Genomic DNA, 21956 nt, shown 5'->3' with positions numbered 1-21956 from the left:
GAACCAATGACCTTCTGAGAACTGTAAGAGAGTCATAACCCGCTTAGCCACACACCACCCCCCTGAAAAAAAAAAACACTGCCCCCCAGCCTGGCGGTGTGGCTTATGTCCTAGAGCCCCCAGCTCAGTTACACTCAGACCTCACTTTTCACGAAGGACTAAAATCGTAACCAGTGTGTTACGCTGAAAAAGAAAATATTGTTTGGGGGACATTTTGAGCACATTTGCTCCCCCATGAGTAAACAAGTCACCGTTGGTGGAGAGTTGCTGGTTGGTTCTCTTTTAGGTCCCATTTCCAGCTCCCTTGCCACAAATCGGAGGGGGGCACCAAGCACTGGAAGCTTCCAGGCCCCCCTAGGCAGGTTAAAACAGACATCCTACTTCCGGATCAGTAATCCGGAGGTGATGCGTCCTTCAATTGGGGCCACATCTCGGAGTGCGGTGACGCTGCTGAGGGGCGACCTCTGAAGGCCAGCAGGGGGGCACTGGGGGGCCATGGAAGAGCAGAGTCACTGGGGCGACGCGCCTACAACACCGACCACTGCTAAAAGTGAAACAACCAGGCAGTTTTCAGATCATAACTGAAGAGCCAATTTCCAAAACTCACTCGGTCCACGTTTGATTGTTTTTGAGATGAGACCACTAAATTCAGGCTGCCTCATCAAAACTAAGGAACCAAAGCTCGCTCAGTCGACATGTAATCCAACAAAGAACATTCAGAAAATTTCCAAAAATCTCCAAGTCAAAAGAAATAGTACTTAGAACATATCCTAGCCATGTATCCCGTGGACGGAGTGGGTTATGGCCTCTATCTACATTAAAAACGCAGACTGGGATAAGATACCAGCCCAGTCCAGCCAACGGGGCCCAGGGTTCCCAGCCTTCTTTACAGGTGCCACGTTTGCAGCGTTCCTGTTGGCCCCTGCTGCCCTTGTCTGATGTTAATGACGGCAGTGCGATTAGCCTCCCCCGTTCACCTTTGACGGTGGGCATTACAAACGTAGCCATGTGCTACCCAGCGGGGGCTGAACGTCCCATGCAGCGTAATGGCGCTCCATCTTTTAATTCCCAGCATGCACCTGGCGGCTGCTGTGGAAGTCCTATGCCGAGCCAGCCCCAGGTGAAACCGGAATGCCCAGGTTGATTAAAAAAAAATATATATATATATCCTGCGGACATAACTATAAGCCTGCTGATGCTGATTTTCACGAAACATTTAATTATAAATAAAAACTAAATTGTGCTTTAAAAGGTACCAATTCCAGTTACTGAAAAAAACTATGTAAGAATATGTCAGAGAAATAGACATATGATGACCATGCACCAGGGTTGGGGTCATTCTGGAATGCATTCATCAATTCTGATACAAATCAGGGAATGGAACTAGAGTTGTAAGTAAAATCTCTCCGAAATTCAAATTCCATTCCAATCGTGTTCCCCATAGTTTTTTTTTTTCCAATCCCAACTCCAGTACCATTTCCTGATTTAGATTGGAATTAATGAATGCATTCCAGTATGGCCCCAACCCTGCTACACACAAAGGGATCCCAGTGAATTAGCTACTGCAGACAAGGTTAACAGTTCAGCACAGAGTAACGTGATGTAAATGAGTTTTTCTGAACGAGTCCTCGAGTGTCGGGCACAACGCTGCCAAGCTGTTGCTGGGGCCGGTGTTGATGAGGCGATGGGGCGAACGTCATAGCGACCTTGGACGTGTTCTCACGGATCAGTGCAGAAGATCACGAGGGACACTCTGACGCAGCGCCATGCTCACGACATTGGTTCTGATGGACAAAAGTCCTTTGGGCCCTCTGACATACGACAAACAGGGGGCTCACTGCGGCCAGCTGCACGTGGCGTGTCATTCCCATTTTAGCCACAGTGACTTAGAATTTTCTCCAAGGATCTTTTGAATATTTTATTGAATACTTCAGTGGAGCGATTCAGGTTAAGTCCCTTATTCACAGTTTCCTCCCCGGGACTTTATGAGAGTAGCTTAGCAGTGGATGTTCTCCCCATCACGCCGTGACATCACAGCGCCATCGCACGATGTCACAGTTACACAGCAGCATTTTCTGCCTCCCCATGTCCCCCATGCAACTCTGAGGAGAAGTTAAAATGTGTTCCCAGAGTGGCTGCTGACAAAGCATGACTGAAATGCGGGCTGCAGTATGGGCAGTCGCTCGCAGGGGACTTCATTCAGCAGGTTAAACAGGTTCAGCAGACAAGTAACAATGACAAGTTACAATGACAGAACTGGGGAGCACCGGCCTGGGAGGCACTTAAATACCAGACTAACAAAGTGGCAAACAAGAGGCAGCTGTGAATGGTTATCAAGAGGGCAGGAACAAGAGGTAAGATAAACGAGCAACAGGTGTGGCTAGTTTAGGGCCACGCTGGGGAGGAAACAGGAGGATCAGAGCGGGCAGGATTTGATAGCTGCAACCTGATGGCTGAATTAATAGCAGATTCAAGCTGTGCGTTTCCGCTGTTAGCCTTTAGCACATGTGAGGCCGAGGACAGTTTTGATGGTTAACCTTTATGCAAATGCAATTACACCCAGCATGCCCGTAAAACACCCGCCACACAACAGCAACGACAGACTCACCTCCACATGCAGCTGTAATATGTGCTGACCAAATCAGTTTTCTTCTGTAACAAATTCGCTGTTATTATATATATATATATTACATTCCATGTCATAAATACTGTTTACATGACACCTCTCTCTGGTGATGCTCTGGCGGTTCGTATTTTTAAAGGGGACTAAAAAAACACGTCGGTTCATAAATACTATTTATAACATTTTATAGCTGTGAAAATAGTCGCTTCAACACAGGACCCCCGCTCAAACACTCAGGTGATTCGTCCAATGTGAGTCATTTCCCAGGTGATTCGTCCAATGGGAGTCATTTCTTAGGCGATTCGTCCAATGGGAAGCATGCCTCATATTATTCGTCCAATAGGAGTCATTTCTCCCCAATCGTATATCACTGTATATTATAATATTATAACTGCTGTTTTGCTGAGTCAGCTCTTTGCTTGGCGGAATGCCCTCTCGCCCAGCCCCGATGGATCTGGGGCACAACGCCGCAGCTGAAGACAACGTAATCAGAGCTGTCGATGCGGCTGACCCCTCACCGCATGACTGCATCCCAACACGCATCTTATGTCTCACTGCACACAAAGGGAAACACGAAACAACAATGCAGAAAAAGGTCTGTGCCTTCTGCCCTGCGCTGAGATCATTTGCATAGCTTTGAAGCTGCACATGTGTTAGATATAAGCCTGATTAGGCGACTAACTGCAGAAGGAGATGGTGGCCATGGCTCTGAAAAAGGCTGACGGCGGGGAAAAGCTGAGGAACTGTGGAAAGTTCTGGGTCCATCTTATGGTCCTAACCGGAGTACCTGCAGGACCACGTTGTGCATTCTAGGACAGACTCGCGACTTCTGTGGCCTGGTCGGCCAAAGAGTTGAGCGGCGAGGTCAGCCCAGTTTTCCCACATTGAAGGAAGGACCTCCTTGTTCCCTTCATAAGCACGGTCCCACAATCCATATCGACTTACGATCAGCTAATACTGTAAGTCGAATGAGAGAAAACCGCTAATGTTCAATAGATTGATTAGTGGCAAAACAAAACCATCCAATCATGTTTCAAACTGACTTGTCATGTGACTGACCACCAGCCTGTGAGCTGCCTCATTGGTCCAGACCTGGACAGGCAACTTGATGTTAAACTCCCAGACTCATGAACGCAGAAGATCAATACGTCAAACTGAACATAAATACCGTCCCCATCAAATTAGCACTAGGTTACATAATGCAGCCTGCAACCCCTCCCCCACAACAGATGCACGATTCAGACCCCATGATGCACCAAAGACTCGGGGCGGCACGCAGGGGAACACCAGAACAGCGGTCCTGTATGTCTCCATGGCAACAGGAGGGAGCGCGGCCCACGATATACAGTCGGGGGAGAGGTTCATGGGAGAAAAAATGCTACGTGGAACTGGAAGACCTCCCCTCCCCAAGATGCATGTTCACTTCCCCGCCCCAGGAAGTATGTTTACTTCCCCTCCCCAGGATGCATGTTTACTTCCCCTCCCCAGGATGCATGTTTACTTCCCCTCCCCAGGATGCATGTTTACTTCTCCTCCCCAGGAAGTATGTTTACTTCCCCTCCCCAGAATGCATGTTTACTTCCCCTCCCCAGGAAGTACGTTTACTTTCCCTCCCCAGGATGCATGTTTACTTCCCCTCCCCAGGATGCATGTTTACTTCCCCTCCCCAGGAAGTATGTTTACTTCCCCTCCCCAGGATGCATGTTTACTTCCCCTCCCCAGGATGCATGTTTACTTCCCCTCCCCAGGATGCATGTTTACTTCCCCTCCCCAGGAAGTATGTTTACTTCCCCTCCCCAGGATGCATGTTTACTTCCCCTCCCCAGGAAGTATGTTTACTTCCCCTCCCCAGGAAGTATGTTTACTTCCCCTCCCCAGGATGCATGTTTACTTCCCCTCCCCAGGATGCATGTTCACCCTGATAGTAATGCTTTTTTATCAGTGACATTGGGAAGACAGCGGGACCCACCCTTTACCACTTGACCCTAAAGCCACTGCATACGGTGTAACAAGGTCTGCAGTGTTTCCATTAGCTGCCCAAAGCATAACCCGCCCGCCCCCCCCCCGGTTTATATTCCAGTCATGCGGCCGACTGACTAATGGGCCGGCTTACGGTGCCACAGGGAGACAGCAGTAGGGCGGTCTGTGGGCGGGGCAGTAGGCGGGGCTATTAGCACTGGACCTGTCTCTAAAATCACTGCTGCTTTAATGTCAGCAAAAAGGGGAAACTCACAAGAGAATGTCACCAGTGATCTGCCAGGGCAGGGGGGGGAGGGGGGTGACAGGAGTCAAAGCCTTCAAGGGATGAGTCAAAGCTTAAAATGCCATCTCCAAATTCAGCCAGAAGGATGGTCTCATTCAGCCAAAAGGGTCCTAAGATCGATTTCAGTCACACATATGAGGAATTTCTCTGGTTGAATGCAAGTAACAAGAAGGCATATGGAGGATGTTTGGTGAAGCAGTGGCCCCACCTTTGCCGAGGCCCCACCCACCGAAGCTCCAAACACACCGAAGCTCCACTCATTCCTAAGCCCCGGGGCCTGATAGACGTGACCAGCCGGGGCAAATCTGCACCAGGGACCTCGTGTGCAGAGTCACTCGAGGGCTAGAGAACACCAGGTCACTCTTCATTGCAAAGTCGCCAGTCGAATTAGCCACAATGCAGCGCAGGGTTGCAGCCGCGGCTGCCGAGAATGAATGAATTCATTAGTGAGGTATCTTAATTTGGCCTCGGTGAAGGATATGAATAATCGTCAGGACTTCATTCACCCACTAGCACGACGGACATACACTGTTCAAGTCGCGTTCTAACAGGCTGCTAACAGACACAGAAGACAGGTTCCTGTGTGCAGCATCTTCTCATCACACCTGCTGCGATGTTAGAATCAGCTGCAGCCTCTACAGCTTCAAGACCTGCCCGCTGACCCTCCCCCCGCCACCCCTCGCAGGTCAAAGGTCCCACGTCTCAGACCTGTGGGCAGTACCAGTCGAAGCACATGTCATGCCCGAGATCGCCCCCTGTCTGAGACAAAGTGAAACAGGTTGGCTAAGTCAGCACCCCCTCAGAAGATGGCGCCCTAGGCGGCTGCCAATGCCACCGAGTGGGTTGCCGGCGCTGCCTGTTTGGGGCCTTTGACAGGATGTAGTCGTCCTGGCTCTATCAGCCACAGTGAGCATCAGGTACCACAGCCGTCTGTCCTCGGCAAGATCAGAATGATGAAAGTGATGCCAGTCCGTGTGTGTGTGTGTGTGTGTGTGTGTGTGTGTGTGTGTGTGTGAGCGGGTATACCCTACCTTTTGGGGACACAATGTCCCCACAACATGATGAATAACCGTTTTTTTTTCCTAATTGGAAAAAAAACAGTTTCCTAGTCCCCATAAGGGAAAACTCAATTTAATAAAATTCTGTGACTGCAATGAAAAAACTAAAAATGCAAAAACTCTTGCGTTTTGCTTGGTTACTTATGGTTATGGTTAGGGCTGGGCCTGCAGGTCCGTGCATAAGTGAGTCAGCAGGCGAACTGAGGTACAGCCTGTAGGCGCATGGGTGCACACGTGCTGGTTTGAAGCGGCATGCGTGATTGTGTGAGACGTGCGCAGTGATAAATCACCCTGTCATTACAGGGTATGTCTGTAGATGGAAGACCATCACTGTACTGTTTAATTCCTTAAAACACAGCGTGCCAGACATTTTTTTTGGGTAAACCAATCACGAAGCCAGTAAGAAGCTTCCTCGCTCCATCTGAGAGCGACCTGTGTACACAGGCATTCTCTTAGCCAATGAAATCTAGAGCGATTTCTCGATATTATCAACAGCGCGGCAACAACCAGGATTCTACTACAGGTCTGTGGCTTTTTGAGCTGCAACCTAATAATGCCTCCCCATTAAATATTCACGTGCTCTCCAAAAAAATGAGCCCCCCCTCCCAAGACTAAAAATAATGGCCAGGTGACAGAGTGAAATTACAGCGAAATGCACAGCTGTTCATTAAAATAAAAGAACATGAGTCTGAAATCTAACACTGAGAAAGAGTGAGTGAAAGTGAAATGAAAGAGTCTTCGCCATCAGCGTAACTTATGCCGGTTCATTCTCGCCGACAGACAGTCAGGTCTGAGGCCACCAGAGTCTGTCATTTGACTTTAAAGCAAATGTTCATTTGAATCTGGCCTGCTCCCCTTGCCTATTTATAGATGTGGTACATTTGCGGAGTACCAGAACCAATTCAATTATATTTGTCCTTTCAAAGTTTTTTTTAATCTCCGGGGGGTTTACGGATTTTCCTGATGAATCAACTCGCTCCTCGAATCCATCTGGGGATGCAGATACATCCTAGTACGCACAGGGAATGTGATTCTGGAATGCCGCGGAAATGCCGTCCCGCGACCATCTGTGGCTCGTGACTCCAGCGTGCTTGTGGCTCAATGCTAAGTGCTGCCTCTCCAGGCCTCCCCCGCCGCACGACCCGGCTGACATATGAAGTCTGCCCCATAAACTGGGACGAGGTTTCAGATCCCCAACCCCCCGCCCCCCCCTGCACACAGACCGGTAGCTCCACGGCAGATGTCTCAGGCTCGGTCCGAAACGCTTTGCGCGGCTCTCTCTGACTCAGCCGTAATTTAAAGGAGAGTACCGTCTGCGATTGCGATAAATCTCCGTCAGCTCGATGCCATGTGGGGGCGGCGGGGGTGGGGACGGGGAGGGGGGGGGGGGGAGGGGGTTAGAGGAGGGGTACAGTGGGGCAGAGACGCCGCTTCCCACATGTCATTATGCACGGACTGACCGCCGCATGCTGAATATCAGATGATCGTCACGGCAACCAGGGGACGGAACCTCCAGTCACATACCGGCAAACACACACGCATACACACACTCACACACACACTCACACACACACTCACACACACACTCACACACACACTCACACACACACTCACACACACACACACTCACACACACGCAGAACGACTCGGCAGATAAGTGATACTCCGGGTCCCCCCCCCCCACCCCATCACTGCAGTCTGAGGATCCTGCCTTTGGTGTGAGTCTCACCATAGCAGTGTGTGTGTGTGTGTGTGTGTGTGTGTGTGTGTGTGCGTGATCAAACTCCGCCAGGCACTTCAGCCGAGATCACGCTTCCCACTTTGATTAACTGCCCCCTCTGAGGAGGATGTCTTTCCCTTTTCGGCAGAAAAGGCAACATTTTTTTCCTCCAGCTGTGCAGATGAGATTGAAGCGGCATGAATGAATCAGAAGCCGTCTGAAGGAGTCACGCCTGGTGCAGCGCGAGCGGCTGTCTGCACGCATCCGTGGGGCACCGCGCTTGCCTCGCTGTAAGCTGCCACCGACAGTCTGCCGCACTCACAGATCCGAGACACCGCGACCGTCCCAGGGGGCTGCTATTCCAAACAATCCCTTAGGAACATGCCGGACATTAGCGGGGGGGAGGGACACCAACTTACAGCCAGGTCTTTGGAAAGTGATGTCGAATGGGAAACCTGTTCATCGCCCCCTAACACACACACACACACACACACACTTACACAAGCCACGTTAAGTGGTGGGGGGAGTTCGTGATCTCTCCAAAACTGCCCCCACACCCATACGTCCTCCCAGGTACCCCAGAGGGAGATGTCAACCCCACGACTGAGGATAAGTGGAAAAGGCAAAACCCCCGCTTACTCACCTCGCTGGGCTCCTGCGTGCAGGTGACATCGGAATACGCGAGCCGCGGCGCACAGTGACTGGAACTGGCAAATTTACAGGCGGGGGGGGGGGGGGGGGGGGGGGGGGTTAAAAAAAAAAGAAAGAAAATCACAGGAGTGAAGCTTGGCTACCAGACGCGGAAAAGGGACGACAGCAGAGGGGGGCCGCTTCCTTTCGGCTTTTCCTTTTTTTTTTTTTTATCCGATCCTTCCAACGAGAAGAGGAAAAAACAGCGGGGGGAGGGAGGGGGGGGAGAGAGAGGGAAAAAAAAAAATCCAGACGCGCTGCTTGAGCCGCGCTACTTTTCAGCTGAGTGTCACAGACTCCACTGCAGCAGCTCTCTGTTCTGCCTGCTCAGAGCGCGGCGCGGCACCAACAAAAACCCGGAGCCGGACTCCACTGCACACGGACTCGGACTCGGCTGGGACCTCCCCACTCCCGACTCTGCCAGAAAGAGGCCGTTCATTTATCTTTCCCCTAATACTCCCTGTCTCTTGCTACCACTCTCTCTCTCTCTCTCCCTCCCTCCATCCCTCTCACTCTCTCTTTTCTCTACCCAAATCGGCGTAATCAGGTTTGGGGGGGGGGGGGGGGGGGGGATGCAAATCAATCCCGCTAAAAACAGCCCCCGTGGCGACATCGGTTCTCACTGCGTCGTGGGTCTAAAGTCCCAGCTCTGACATGGGTGGACGGAAAAGAAGGATGACAGGGTCAAGCAGGAAGACTGAGCAGACACAGTAACACACAGACACACGAACACGCCCGTGCCCGTGCCAATCCATACTGCCAGCGATGGCACAGATTGCAGAATTAGTCAGCATCAATTCACACATGGACACATCAACACTGACAATGTGCTTTTCTTCACTACAGATTTTTCTTATCATTTACCACAATAATATGCGCAGTGTTTGCATAATAAAGCACGCCCCTGCTTCCTGGGACAGGCTCCAGGCTTTCCGTGACCCTGAAACACATAAGTGGGATGGCAAGTCAACAAAGAGCTGAAAAGCCTAACTAACCCCTTACAGGACTAGGTTCACTCAGTCCTCCTGTGATGTGCACCTTAGTGACATAACCTCAAAACTGACTCGCACAAGCCACTAGTCAATTAATTCTGGCACTTAATCAATTATAAATTGCCGTCACAAAAGAGACCTTTCCTTCATTCTTCGTCTTCGCTGGAGATCCCGTTGATTTCACATCAAAATTGGAGCCAAGGCCTGCATGTAAACATGAAAAAATATTTTCTAGAAAGCCCTGATGTGGTTCTGTCCCATTATTTGATTACTTTTCCCAGTGTAATTTTTCATGTGGACAGCAGGGGGCCTGGCCGGGTGGCATGGCCAGGTGTCTGTCCACATCTGCCCCGAAGTGAGGCGTCAGGCGAGGTGATGAGGCCTTCCGTGACAAACTCGATGGATCATCTGTCAGTGCAAATTCACATCCCTGCCACAAGCCTGCTGCAATTCCCACCACGTACTGGGGGGCATGGTGTAATACACCCCTCCCGTCTCATTCTATAAGGAAAAAAAAAAACTCCACTTAGGCCGTTGTGCGTGACACAAGAATATAAAGAATATTGATGGCAGGAATAAAGGAGCGGTAAACGTGAAAGTGAGTGTGGAATAATACTCGCGGTTGTTTAGCGTTTCATCGGACAGCCAATCTGGCCCAATCAAAATTTTCACAACAAAGTAGGCAGTGGCTTGTAGAAGATGCCGCATGTTTTCCCGCTAGTGGTGCCTACATGCCTGTAACTTGTGACAGCTGCCATAAATTCTCTTGCTGTTTGCACTAATGCGGACTAAATCGCAACCATAGCCCGGCATCACACGCACGGCATGGTAACTCAAGCGTTTTTACAGAGGACGTGTAATAGCTTTAACAATAAGCTGCCGAGCTATCAGCCGCAACTCCACAAACACACTCTCTGCGGTCACAGCTAAAGACCGACACAAAGATCTGATTAAATGTTTTAATATGGACGAAATGGGATTTATCTGTGGCATAGATCCCGTCCCTAGCCAGGAACACCTCTTCAATATTCCACGCTCAAGCTGTCCAGAGGTGGCGGGAACGTCCAATAATTACTCCGGCGGATGATGAGAAGGTGCCCAAACGTGAGAGACCATATTACCTTCTTGCCACCAATTGACAAGTTTAATCTCCGGCGCACGGGTCAGCTGGTTATGGGAAGCAATCTGGTGTCCAGAGATTACCCCGACTATTCAAACAAAGACGAAGGACCCGGCCCCCCCATGCCGGAACCTTCCGTTGCCTGTATCCCTCGGCATGTTTGCTGGACGCGCGATACATATTGACGCTCAAAATTGTTTCATCGGCAAGCCCTTCCCCAAAAGTCTGGCCGTATTAAAAATAAGTCATTATGTCAAAAAGACAGGAACTGCATCACCTTCATGCCCTAACCCTCATGGCTTAATATGAAGACCTTCTGAGTTTTAATAATCATTTCCCTATTCTTTGTGTTCAACTGAATTCCAATTGAAAGGCAAGGGGACCTCAGACATGTGATATGAATACAGCCCTGGCTTTGCCCAGCACAGAGACTTTAATGAATGATCGCTGGAAAATCAATGCAATTTTCTTGGAACACAGACCTGATATTGTTAGACCACATAATGAGACTCTTCCAGCCATTGTAGACCGCGCCGGCACAGCAAGGAAATCTCCCCCCCCCCCCCACCAAGGTCAAGGAATGGGCTGCTTGTCGTCATACAGAGCACAATCATCTCACACGCGTCGCTCGTCTTCATTCAGATGGACCGTGAGTTTTTTTTTTTTTTTTATTCTGAATGACATCACAGAACGAAAAAAATAATAAAAATCATCATGAAAGAAAAACTGCCCTTAAGTTTTCATATCTGGTGAATCAAAGTTCTCCTCTGTGATCTTTGTGATGATATTTGGGGCCGTTGGCCCTTAATAATTCATCGGTCAGCAGTGCCGCTTTGATAATTTGAAAACCCCAAGGGTGTCAGATCTAATGAGCACAGGGGCCACAGCCTTCCAAAGCATTCCTTGCTACAAAACATTCTGACCTGTCCAAAATCAGCCTTCTTCAAACAAAAACGACGTGGCCTGCAGCTTCAAGTGTTAAAGAGCAAAGCTCTTGCATCACCATATACTGTTCCGTTACTCGCAAGATTTTAAACAGCGAACACCCTTCTGGCTTGCAAGAAAAACAGCTCTATATATATTACATCTGAAAAATGACAGGAGCCCGACACCAAATAGGCCAAGGTGGGGGGCGGGGGGAGTGACATGTGTTTCGTGGCATATCGCAAAACAGCAGGCGCCAAGAAATATGTTTACCCGCTTGATTTTCATCTCACGTTACCGGGTGGGTCAAAAGAGAAATGTGATTTTCCACGTTTCCCCGCTGAATCTGCTTGTCCAGAAAGTGCTCTCGATTACCGCGCCAGTTATACTCGTGTGTTACGTCGATAGAGACCGCTGGCAAATATCAACAAACACATTTTAACCCGAAACGTGGCAATTACGCTGGATGTCACAACATATTAATTTTATACTGTGTATCCAATTTCCAAGCAAGTGGGGGGGGGGGGGGGTGGATGGAATCACGATTGCAACTTTGCAGCTAAGCGGAGAGGAGTCCCAACTCCATTACTTACTGTAATCACATCTGGATACTGGATACTGTAATTTGCACTCTGGGCCCTTCACATCTGGATACTGTAATTTGCACTCTGGGCCCTTCACATCTGGATACTGTAATTTGAAACCGGGGCTCTTCGCTGGCTTGCTGTCATAAAAATTATTTTCAGAGGTGAAAAATCTTGACTCCTCCCCCAAAATCCAAGACATTGGTAGATGTGTCAAATGATGCGTCGAGGCATCAATGTCGGCCTACAGATGAATGCCCAGATTCCCAAGGCATGTCCTGGCCCTGATTCTGTATGCGTCCCCTTATCAACCGGCACAATGACCGGCACAATGACCTAAAGTAAGACTTCCCCGTCATATACAACAGTACAGTCAGCCAAAACACACTCCGTCCCCATGTGACCCAGTGAAGAAATTGTGTTAAATTTCCGAAACTCACCCAAGTCTGCAGAAATCGGGAGTCTCATCTCAAAGACAACCAAAAGTTTGACTGAGTGCGTTTTGGAAATTTGCACTTCAATTCTTCACTATCAGGGATGCCTTAGTGACTGGCACTGTGCCACAATGGCCCCAACCCTAAACTTAAACCCAAAGGATTGAAAAAAAGCCACCAACGTAAACAGCTAGATGTTAGAATACAAAACCTCTGTCATATTCCCTGACACTCAACGCCTTATTCCACTTGACCATAAACCCACTCGGGGAGATGTACATCTGTGTAAAACCGGCTATGAAAACCCAAAGTCTATCAATACAGGAAAGAAGCTGGGGAGCAAAATACTAATTAATTAATTTTTTCGGAGCCCATAATAATTTTCATGCACTCTACGCAACCCGGGCAAATTTTAAAACGCCCAGCAATAAAACGGAATAAAAGATTTTTTTTATCACCGGAACGTGCTGAGACTGGCAGGGCCAGTGAACTTGGTTTCCAGGCTTCTTCGGCCGGACGTCCAACAAAACCGGCTGTTGCATGTGAGAAGGCGTATGAAAACCAGGGATGGGAGGTCGGGGGAGGGTGCTGGGGGAGGGCTGCCAAATTCCAGGCAGCCAAGGTGTTGTCCAAACACTGCTGGGCTGATATGGGCTGACATCGAACAACAACCAAAAACATTATGGTTTGACCCAAAACTGTCATTGCAGAAGGAATGAGGTCAATTGGTGCTTCAGACATGACGGTGCATCGCTGTCTGGGCAGGCAGCGGCATGACTGGCGTTCCCACTGGACTTCCCAGCAAAGTGTCCAGGTGCCACTTTCAACCAATCAAACGTGACTGCCATATCATGTGACTCCACTCTACTTCCTCTGGCAAGAGTGTCCCAGTGCTCGTTCACATCAGCCCAGTAAATCGGCTTGTTTACTGTTTTTTTCTATGCATATTTGCTTTGATGTTTGTGATAAGAATGCAATCTCGAGTTCTAATCCATAACCACACACATATTGCTGTAATATCCTTGTACTAAACGCAAGACTTTCCATCATTACTTACCGCTGAATATGCTAGCATTCCTCTTACTTACACAGATTTCCATTCATTTTCGTTTTTGTTTTTCCATTTGAAAACGACAGAAGGCAAACAAGCGTCGTCCTGCTGGGTGCTGCAAAAGTCACTCAACAGTGTAATAAACAGTCAGCCGATTGAGAGATGGGCTGAATTAAAAGGAAATAAAGGGGATTCAACTTTTTTCGGATGGATGCATCGGGGACTTTCAAACGGAGACGCAGCCACACTGGCTCGGTTTCTTCGAAGCTGCACTTTCTGTATTGGCTCCCGTCATTCAATAGACCATTTCCATTCTGGATTCTGGACTGGAGCTGCACTTATGAACCATTTGACACAGGTGCTGGCATTCGGAGCCAAGTCAGACTGGATCCGATGTTTCCTCATTTGCATCCTAACAGCCTAGTGGAGCTGCATATGAACTGTGAACCATAAATAAAATAATGGGCCCCCCCCACAGCGTTCCGACCTTTCAGAGTGTGAGGACCTCTGGCTGCAACTAGCTAGCAGCGATATGCATTCAGAGGCTCGGAAAACAGTCAGAAACCTTTCAGCTGCTTGTCCCATCTCAGATGGCCGGTTGGGCGCGAGCCGCTTCCAGCTGAATGGTATCGGTACGTTGGCCCTTTTCGACTCCCTCCTTTCATACTGTATGTTCCTGTCCAGGTTAACGAAATAGCTGCGGGTCCATCACCGTCACGCTGAATAGAGTTCCTCGTCAAGAAGCATGGAGGAACTAGATATGAACATGCTGCACCGAAGGGTGGAAATCAATACTGAGACCACTCTGCTTTGCATCATGCGGTGCATCCACTTCGGCGTTAGTGAGACTGAAACATCCAGGCACATTTGCAATGCCGATCAGGGCCCAATCTCTTATTTTAAAGAACCAGACTCTGCTTTGAAAGGCAGAAGGACTAAAAAAAAAAAAAATCAAAGGTCATTCTGACATTTTTAAGATACTTCTCTATGAATCTGAAACAAAGTTACACACAAAAGGCGTAAGAACATAATTTCAGTTACCCGAGCGTGTTTTAAGAATACCGTAATGCAGATAATGAAATGCCAGTAAGCAGAGTAGCCGCCTCTTGTACAGCTGAGTGTTATATGTCCGGGAGAGTAAGTGCAATCGATTGACTCTTCTCTCCACACATCTGCTATTTCATGGGCCATTTGGCCTGTCAGAAAGAGAATTGCGCCTTAATGTTTACCAAACATCTGGCATCAGGGCGACATGAGGGACTCAGCTTGTGATGTCAGCGGCCAAAATGAAAAGACGACAAATGAGTGAATGAATAACGGAGGGGAAGACGCAGAATCCTGCTTTGCGCTCACAGTGATTGGTGCGGAGGTGCCCCATGGACTCCGTAAGTCGATTATCTCGGGTCACTTAAGTACTTAAATATTCAAGTCAGGCTAACAAGCCATGCTGGTAATAATGAACGCAGACTTTGTAATAATGCATGAATCTGCACCATTTTGTAATGATGCATCAACCATTAATAATAATCAGCAGTAAATCTCTGTAAAATGTGTACATCAGTAATAACATCTGACAGTACATTTTCTGCTATGCCTATAAAATGCAGGAGGTGGTGTGCAACTCTGCGGGTTACGGTTGTGACTGTAGCACACATGCGGTGGTGTGTGGCTCTGCAGGTTAGGACTCTCTGAAATGCATGCGGTGGTGTGTGGCTCTGCAGGTTAGGACTCTCTGAAATGCATGCGGTGGTGTGTGGCTCTGCAGGTTAGGGTTAGGAGTCTTTGAAATGTATGCGGTGGTGCATGGCTCTGCAGGTTAGGGTTAGGAGTCTTTGAAATGTATGCGGTGGTGCATGGCTCTGCAGGTTAGGGTTAGGAGTCTTTGAAATGTATGCGGTGGTGTGTGGCTCTGCAGGTTAGGGTTAGGACTCTTTGAAATGCATGCTGTGGTGTGTGGCTCTGCAGGTTAGGACTCTTTGAAATGCATGCGGTGGTGCATGGCTCTGCAGGTTAGGGTTAGGAGTCTTTGAAATGCATGCAGTGGTGTGTGGCTCTGGGGGGTGAGCACTCTGTATCCAGAAAGTCTTTGTTTCAAATCCTGCAACTGGCTGGGCAGTATTAGCCCCTGAGCAAGGCCTTTAACCCCGGGGACTGTCTGACCCAGCATACTCAATTTTATGTCATTTTGTATAAAACCAGTTGCTAAATATACATGATCTAAGTGTAAATATGAACATGGAGCACTTTCACCAGATCCTCCAGTCTTACATTTCAGGTTTTCATATTTAAAGGGTAAAATAAAAATCAGCAAGAACACATGACTTCATCATGAACATGATGAATACGAATAAAAACCTGACATCACTTGCTTGCCCATGGCTGGTTGATGGGGACCTCCCTGATCACTACTTTATATTCATGCGATCGGAAGGAGTCAGTACAGTGAAAGGCTGCAAGCGTTCGGAACCAGAACTGGCAAAATGCTTTTGGCCAGTCATAACAGCTGCAGCAGGGGTACAACGCCACCATGAGGCCAGGCTCAGAAGACAGCTAGCAGGGACCGGGCCCGGGCAAAGTCCCTGCGAACAGGAAGGACAGATACCAGGCAGGAGGTGACAGATGGAGACAGGGCTGCTTAAGAAGGAACTGTATATGGCTGGAAGGAACACATTCTCTGAGGGGGGGGTGGCCAGGACAGCAAGAGGTCGGGAAGCGCCAGGGGGGGTCCAGGTCGCAGGCATAAGTCAGATGTCAGATCAGATATAACTGCTCACCTCTGCACGTTTAATACTCTCTGCATTGATAGAAATGTAAGATCTCCCAACATTAAAAGACGTGCTTGACTATTTTACATTTTAACATTGGTCTTGCAAACTGATGTTTGATTCTACATTTCTGACTAAATGTAAAATTATGAAGTCCTAGTGAAGGGGCGGGCAGTCTTATGTGCAAAGGGCCGGTGTGCATGTAGGTTTGTGGGATAACCTTTAGGTCAGCCGTTCAAACCCAGGTGTGAGGACTCTTCAGCCAATCAGTCCTCTAATTAGTAATCTAATTAGTTGCAGTGAAAACCCGCACACGCAGCGGCCCTTTCTGGGTAAGATTGGTCACTCCTGTCCTCGTCACTGAACCCTTGCATGTTCCACAAAACAGATAAACAGAATAAAAAAACCCGATAACCAAAGAGCTCCGGCTTGAGCCAAATGGAATAAAACTGCGCAGAGATTAATGAACTAATTAATAATATCACTGTAAAGAACCAAGTTTCCCATAAACAAACAGCTTTTGAGAAGATTGGCTGGTAGGTTTGAATGCGTCCAAGGCTGAACTCCTCCCAAATCTGACTCCCTGCCTTAAACGACAGCCTCCCTGATAGGCACTTTTGGCTTGAGAAGCGAAAGACCTGTCACTTAAGCTAGGTGGTGAAAAGCTTTGGAAGGTCACAAGAATGCACAGTCCCGGTGAAGCTAATGACAGGTTTGCGCTGCTGGAGAGTGGCCAAACAGACTTAGAGAACCACAGGTGTCCACTAACGGAGAGAGTGAAGAAGGACCCGCAACCTGCAGAAAGTTTCAGGGGCATCGCTTTTCAGGCATCAAGAAAAAAACACGTCCAATGGGTGGAGCCTGTCCAAATGGGTGGAGCCTGTCCAAATGGGTCGATCCCAGCTTCAAGAAATACCGCCAAATCTCTACCTACCCACCTTTAAATTAAATTCAATTCAATTCAAAGTCTGAATTCCGGAACAATTTTTAATAATAAAACAGCATTTCATGGACTTTAATGAATTAACAATAACCTTTGATACAGACATCAATGTATAACAGAAATAGAAATTTTGATGTTAACCATATTGATTCATGAGGTGCATTATCGGCTGGGTCCGGATTAAATTGCTGCTCAGTCCGCATCCAGCTATGTTCTGGACTTTGAGAATCCCAGCTTTATAGTATACTCTATAAATTGGCCGTCTGTCCCATACTAAAGTGACTGGCATCGCGGGATTGCCTTGAATTAGCGCATATGCTAAGCGTAGCTCCGTGCCTGTCGCATGCCACATTACACCCCATAACAGGAAGGGGCTTCACAGTCCAGAGCACCCAACTCCTCAATAAGCTACTCCGCAGATGAGCATCCATGGCAATTTACGCCCCAATAGGGCTGTCTGTTGACACAACTGGGCATTTTATCTGAAGGGAAACTTATGTACCTTGTTTAAGGGCAGAGCAGTACAGGCGCTCACATTTGAACCAGAACCTAACTACCCAAGTCCAGCATCCCATCCAGCAATCTGTTCCACCCTGCTCCTTATTTGGAAGCACTTTTTCGAGATACAGCCCTAAATGCTCCTTTTCATAACTATGTTCCGTGCCTTATAAAAAATGAAACCTGTAAAAGTTTGTGTCAGCTGACGCAGAGATGTGGGTGTATCGTTCACTGCAAGTCCTAGTGCGGGAGTTCACTATCACTGCAGTGTACATGGCACTGCACAACTGCCAGTGAGTGCTCCTCAGCGATGCGTAGATTATAGATGCATAATAAAAGCCACGTGTCCGTACTCTACTGAGACTCGCCGTTGCTCCTTTGTTCAGGCTCCTGCTGAAGACCCCACTGGATCTACTGAGATGGAGCTGCCAGCACGGCTACTATAAGTCGTCTCAGTAACAGCAGCTTCCACATTCCTTCTCCTGCCCCACAAAAAATCTACATAAAAGAAGGACAATGAAATGGCTCCTCCTCCTCGTACCCCCCCCCCCCCCCCCCCCCAATCGCTGCTATACCATCTCCCGAAATTACGCGCGTCCACGTCATCATTTAAATGTCACATTCCCAGTAGGTCAGTTTTATTGATTTGTCCAGTTCCACTGGCTCAGTGTCGACGCTGAAAGATTAAAGAAGAACAATCAGCAGAGGATATATTTACTTTAGTGAACTGTATCAATCAATCGATCAGTCAGCCTTTATTTATATAGTACTGTTTTAACCACAGGCTTTACCAAGTGCTTTACAGACATTCAAAAGAAAGGAATTAAAATGAGCATAACAATAAACACAGAAAAAAATAAATAGCATCAGTTTAAAAAAAAATTATAAAAATAATAAACTGGCACCAAAATGCGGGATGGTAACCACCCACGGTCTCGCTAGGGGACTTTAGACCACCCTCTCTGGTCCTCGTGCAAGGGGACACAAACCCCTGCCACACTGAGACCACAACCCAGTGTCATCTGGGGGACTCAAGCCCCAGAGTAGTTGGGGGAGCCACCTTCAGTTGAATTTAGTCCATTTGTGAGTATACCCCCCGGAATATTAGTGGCACACTTGCCGTCACTGAGCGTCACCATAACGCCTCCTCCTGCCACATTACAGATTTCCGGGACCGATTTCACGTTTCTAAATGCCCAGCAGATCAGTCACTTCCTGCCATCAATGTCCCTCTCCAAAGAGCACATTAACCCCACCCGACCCACCCTGTGAAAAGAAGGTTTAAAAAAATGATCTCCTTGGGCACATCCCTCAATTCCCCGTTAAAAGTCCATTTGTTTACAATTGTTATCTTCTGCCGACTGTGGTTTGTGGTGTGTTGACACTAACTGAAGAAGCACGATTCATTACCACGGTAATATTTATGTTCCCTCTGTCCTTTTTTTTTTTGAATAAGGTGAATGTTAATTACACCCAAGTCAGGATACCCTAATCCTCAGACATCAGTTTGCCCACACACACAATGAAATGCCACTTGACAAATTGCCTTAACGCCCCACCAGCAATAAATATGAATTAATGCAATCTGAGCAGAGGTATAAAATTTTAAATCTTTAACAAATCTGAGCCTGTCAAAAGCACATTAGTATTATGCCCTCACCATCACACGAGGACAGCGGCATGGAATGGCTATTAATGAAACCTTAGGTATAAAAAATGAAGGGAACGGTGGCATGTCCTCTAACAGGTAGGTAAATTCTACGCCAGCTCAGGCTGCTTTGAGCCTGCCCCCTACAGGGCCAAATGGGTATTGCCAGTCAAGATCACTGCTAAAGGTAATGTGGTGCATTCCATATCCATTATAGAACATCATGGAAAATACTGGTCATAGGTTCGCGTGCTCAATCCCAGTCTGAGATTACAGGGGTAGATAAAATATACCACTGGGTGAAAAGGTTGCAGGGTTGACATGAATAATGGTCTGGATTTGTATTACCCTGATGCTATCGGTATTTTGCCTTGACATGCTTCTCAATCCCAGTGCTCAGGCCCACTTTGGGAGGAAGCAGCCGACCTTACAGGTAACCTGTGTAAAACAAGTTATTACCAGTCAAACCTAGTATCCAATCCAGTTGACATTGCCAAAGTTATATCTTGGCTTGTTATGTGCAGGGCGCCTCACTCATTTGCCAAGGTGGATTGTGGAGGGGTGAATCAACCAGCCCTCCCACAGCTATGTCTTTTACCTTATGGTAAACTCAAGGGCATCATTGCTTATCCGCGTTTGTTATTTAGTCATAATAGCTAATTTAGTGACAAAGAGCTAGCTAAAAATCAACGTTCATGCACACAAGGTCGTGTCATGGGCACGAGGAGTGAAAGGATTCTGTCATCCTGAGAAGAAGAGGCAGCACCCCAGAGCTTAAGCCAATCACCGCCCTGAAGGGCCTTGTTAGTACCGGAAAGCAAGCTTGAGGGCCAATTGCTATAAGAGGCCCAAGGCAACGCTAACAGCTTAGCAGCAGGGTTCAGCAGTTATTATTCTTGTTATTACTGGTTTATTTTTAAAGGCGGAGACGCCAAGCATCAGGGCGCCGCTCAACAAGCACCACGCAGGATCGACAAACCACGCATCTTTAAAAAGCACGCTTACGTCAAGATCCACGACTTCGCCGCCGGACATGCTGCAGCGGTTTAATCCAATCTGTGGCGCATTAACGGGCCCCCATAAACATCAGGCAAGAGAGAGGGAAAGGGCCCCCCTCCCCACGCCCCCCAGCCCAAAACACAAGCACTGATTCATTCCCATGTCAGGGTCTGCCTCTCATATTCAACGGCAGACCTATCTCCCTGTGACAGACAAGCACTCCCCAACTTCTGTCCTCGATTCACCTCCATTGCTCACGGCTGTAAAAATGCACCTGTTCTATTTAAAGAACTATGTATAGAAAAAAAGAGCCCAATGCCAGGAGACTAACAGAATTAAACTTAATTAAATATTAAGGGGGTTCAGAGTAAGCCACCTGTGCCATGTGTACGCACACACGCGTGGGCATCCATATTTATGTTCAGACAATAAAAGACGTCACCATCCTGATTAATTACAGCACTGCAGAGCGCGGTCCAGGAATTCAAATTAAAATGTACGCCGCAGATATGATAATATGTTGGATCCTCCTTGTTTACGGAAAGACCGGTCTGATCAGCATGAATATTATAGCGCAGTGATTCATATTTGTTACAGGGCAGTACATAAATGAAGAGTATTACCCTTGCTGCTCAGAAAGGACACCCGTGCAGCTGGCACAGGGATATGAGCAGAAAGGGCACGTATGTGGCTGGAACTGGGATATGAGCAGAAAGGACACCCGTGCGGCTGGTACAGGGATATGAGCAGAAAGGGTACCCGTGTGGCTGGTACAAGGATACGAGCAGAAAGGACATGTATGCGGCTGGTACAGGGATATGAGCAGATAGGACACCTGTGTGGCTGGTACAGGGATATGAGCAGAAAGGACATGTATGCGGCTGGTACAGGGATATGAGCAGAAAGGGCACGTGTGGCTGGTACAGGGATATAAGCAGAAAGGACATGAATGTGGCTGGTACAGGGATATGAGCAGAAAGGGCACGTGTGGCTGGAACTGGGATATGAGCAGAAAGGGCACGTGTGTGGCTGGTACAAGGATATGAGCAGAAAGCACACCCGTGCTGCTGGTACAGGGATATGAGCAGAAAGGGTACCTGTGCGGCTGGTACAGGGATATGAGCAGAAAGGACACGTATGCGGCTGGTACAGGGATATGAGCAGGAAGGGCACGTGTGGCTGGAACTGGGATTTGAGCAGAAAGCGCACGTGTGTGGCTGGTACAGGGATATGAGAGACACATATCTGGTCCAGAAGTGAACACCACGGCCTCTCAGAACAGTAGCCTGATTGACTTGATCCTCCCATCCTTGAACCCATAGTTACCCACAGCCTGTGCCCACAGTGGAAAACAGTGCTAATCCTGCTCTAAGTCAACGCAAAGTTAAGTCCTAGACGTTATGCTGTAAAGGATCCCCTAGTTAGACACAGGAACAACTTCTTTCCAAGAGTAGCAGGAGTGTTAAACACTGATAACTTGCACTATAATCCCAATCACTGTCATTTTTTACTAACTACTGGCACTTTAACATGATATTGTATATTGTAAGTATATTGTATGTTATTGTTCAGTATTATTCCATTATTTACACTATTTCATTATTTACTATTTATTGTTCTATATCGTTGTATGTTGTGTATCTG

The 21956-nt window shown here is 48.0% G+C and overlaps 1 protein-coding gene across 5 annotated transcripts in view; it reads right to left on the bottom strand.

The window, feature by feature from the left end:
* LOC125707903 (disks large-associated protein 2-like) overlaps positions 1-21956 on the bottom strand; it is a 140825-nt gene that overhangs the window by 88198 nt on the left and 30671 nt on the right. Inside the window, exon 1 of one of the 5 annotated variants that reach the window (XM_048975322.1) lies at positions 8308-8379. The exons of the other annotated variants lie outside the window; for them this stretch is intronic. The gene's annotated coding sequence lies outside the window, so the exon portion shown is untranslated. Of the gene's footprint in view, positions 1-8307; positions 8380-21956 lie in introns of those variants that run through there. 5 annotated transcript variants of the gene reach the window in all.

This window comes from Brienomyrus brachyistius, chromosome 14 (genome assembly GCF_023856365.1).
Source record: "Brienomyrus brachyistius isolate T26 chromosome 14, BBRACH_0.4, whole genome shotgun sequence".
NCBI classification, from domain to species: Eukaryota; Metazoa; Chordata; class Actinopteri; order Osteoglossiformes; family Mormyridae; genus Brienomyrus; species Brienomyrus brachyistius.
This window is presented reverse-complemented; position numbering and strand designations above follow the sequence as displayed.